The sequence below is a fragment of the Chroicocephalus ridibundus genome, chromosome 6 (assembly GCF_963924245.1).
Source record: "Chroicocephalus ridibundus chromosome 6, bChrRid1.1, whole genome shotgun sequence".
Classification (NCBI taxonomy): domain Eukaryota; kingdom Metazoa; phylum Chordata; class Aves; order Charadriiformes; family Laridae; genus Chroicocephalus; species Chroicocephalus ridibundus.
In genome coordinates, this window is record NC_086289.1 from 49,123,342 (window position 1) to 49,126,639 (window position 3,298).

The following is a 3,298-nucleotide window of genomic DNA, read 5'->3' on the forward strand; positions in this document are numbered from 1 at the left end:
TGTCAATGCTAATACCTTTATTCATGGGTAACCGCTTACCAGCCTTTTACTTTTCTGTCCCTTCTGCAGCCACTGATGGAAACCAGCCAGATGTCTCTGGTTTAGTTCATGGGTGAATTCTCTCTAGCAACATAATTTACATTTGGTAAATACAGTTTAATTTAGATTGAGTGCCTTGTTTGTAGTTTGTAATTTAGGGTGTGTTCCTGGATAGCCAGTGCTGTGTTCCGAATACGGCAAAGGTGCAGGCGTCTGGCTGCACGTGCTTTCCCAGCAGCCTGCGCTCTGCCTTGATTTGCGCATCAGCCTGGAATTTTACCTTCGCTGCACAGATCTGTAGATATTCTTGGGTGTAATAAAGAAACTGTAGATCACATTAACTGTTCAGAAGTTTAAAACTGTCTTTAGAAGAGGCTAAAAGTCTGCACCAACCGCATGTAAAAAGAGTCCTTGCACAGGTAACCCATGGGAACTAACAGCCTTTGACGGTGGTTTTGCATGGAGCCAGCTCTTCAGTGGATATATACAGCCTGAAATACTTGTTTTTAAATAGTGGGTCTCATCTAGACTTCAAAAATGTTCACAATCAAAGAGGAGCAGCAGGGAACGCGTGTGTCTGTGGTGTGAGGATTACACAACTCTCTGTATTGCGTTTGCATGGCAAGGTTTTGGTAGCCAGGGGGCTACAGAGGTGGCTTCTATGAGAAGCTGCTAGAAGCTTCCCCCATGTTCGATAGAGCCAATGGCAGACGGCTCCAAGATGGATCTGCTGCTGGCCAAACCTTAACCCATCAGCAACAGTGGTAGTGCCCCTGGGACAACATATTTAAGAAGGAGGAAAAAAACCCCTACACAACAGCAATTGCAGCCAGAGAGAGGAGCGAGATTATATGAGAGCAACGACTCTGCAGACACCAAGGTCAGTGAAGGAAGAGGGGAAGGAGGTGCTCCAGGCAACAGAGAAAAGCCTGCAGCCCGTGGTGAGACCATAGTGAGCCAGGCTGTCCCCCTGCAGTCCCTGGAGGTTAACGGTGGAGCAGATGTCCACCTGTGGAGGACTCCATGCCAGAGTAGGTGGATGCTCAAAGGAGGTTGTGACCCCGTGGAAAGCCTGCCGTGGAGCAGGCTCCTGGCAGGACCTGTGGCCCTGTGGAAAGAGGAGCCCATGCTGGAGCAGGTTTGCTGGCAGGACTTGTGACCCCGTGGGGTCCCACACTGGAACAGTCCATTCCTGAAGGACAGCACCTCCTGGAAAGGACACACGCTGGAGCAGTTCCTGAAGAACTGTAGCCCATGGGAAGGACTCACGTTGGAGAAGTTTGTGGAGAACTGTCCCCGGTGCCACTTGCAGGGAGGAAGTAGAGAATTCAAGAGTAAAGTTAAGCCCAGGAAAAAGAGAGGGGTGGGGGGAAGGTGTTTTAAGATTTAGGTTTTATTTTCTCATAATCCTACTCTGATTTGATTGGTAAAAAATTAAATTAATTTTTCCCCAAGTCAGGTCTGGTTTTCCTGCAACAGTAATGGGTGGGTCATCTCCCTGTTCTTATCTCGACCCACGAGGCTTTCGTTATATTTTCTCTCCCCTATCCAGCTGAGGAGGGGACTGACAGAGCAGCTTTGGTGGGCACCTGGCATCTAGCCAGGGTCAACCCACCACAGTCATCTACATTGACTTCTGTATCTAGCAATTTTTGTGAACATTACACTACCTTCATGACTGAAATCAGTACACCTAGTGGTAGTGGTCAAACTTTTGTCTGCTAATCAGCATCCTGTTAGTCATAGAGTAAGTAAATGTCTCCTTTTTAGCTTTCTTATTTCCCATTTCTGTCACTTCGAATCAGTTCAAAACACAGCTGCAAATATTATCTCTGCTTTGACCATGTTACAATCTTCTGTTTCCACAGCCCCCTTTGTGTGGACTGGGGCTCCCTCCCCCAGTCATTCACCAAAGCTTTGCCTACACGTGTCCTGCTCCTTCCTCCAGCCCCGCTGGGGGATGTGGTGCTGCCGACACATGTGCACCTCTTGCAAGAACCTGGGCCTCTGCAGAACCCACGCACACCTCAGCCTCTGCTCTTTGCTGTCTTCCATTGCCTCTGTGCACACGGGAACGCTGCTGGCACCCCTTAGTTACCAGCCGTCTTGCAGGCTGCCTCCAAAGATCTGGAATGTCCCATGGCAGCCGCACCTCTCCCACACAAATCCCCTTGGAAATTTATCAAGCATGGATCCAGGTTTTTCTACTGCGTTCTTCATCCAGCACTGCAGAGAGTACAGGTATTACATCAGCTAAATTGCAGCATCCTCTTTCTGTTTAATCCTCAAAGCATCCTCTCTAATCCACAGCACTTTGTTAAAGCTTTGGGAGTGGGACTGCCCTTCTTTGTGTTTTGCAAGAATAGTAACATTTAAGTGCTTAATAAATAAGCTAAAACCAAGATAATAGAGTTATATTCTGCCTTGCATGCAGCAGATTCTCTGTTTAGTTCCTCCAGTCTTTGCTTCTATTGGCTGTACCTGAACGACTTTACTACAGACTTACCTTCTTCTCCTGCAAGAGGTGTACACGGGGAGAAGCAAGAAGAGGGGCAAGCTCTTCTTAAAACAATCCTTAAAAGATAAATTTTCATTTATCAACATGATAATCGGTATGTCATCATCCAACAGCACTAACAACGGGGTTTCAGTTAACAGTTTTTAAAATACCAAGTTTTCTTGTGTCCAATAAGAATACTGACTTAACTTTTCATTTCTTTTCTCAGTCGAACAACTTTGGCCCAAATCCTACACACACACAAGTATTGAGTTCATTACTGTGCGCTCTGCCACAGCCCTTTAAAGAGTATCTTTCATAGCCAGAGTGAAAAGGCTACTAAAATGAGTCAAGATTACCAATTGGTAAACAAAACGAAGCATTCTCAGTTTACTTTAGAATTTAAATAAAGAAGAAATTTTAAAGTAGCGTTACTATTTTCTGAGCATTGGCGAAGCTGCACACGACTGCACCAACGCTGACACTGAGTTCATTCATGGCCGGGACAAACACCTCCACTGTGCCACCTGAGGACAGGAGGCTGCGGGGTTCGGGGCCACCCCGCTGCGCGCCCCTTCAGCCCCTGCGGGCGCAAAATACGCGGCGCCGGGGGCGCCCCCGGGGCCCGAGGCTGCAGCGCCACCGCCCTCCTCCCCCGGGAGACCCCGGGGCGGGGCTGGGCACACCCGGAGGAAGGGGCAGCCGGGAGCGCCCGACGCTCCGCGGCCGCGCAGCACCGCGCCGCGCCCCGCGGAGGGAGGG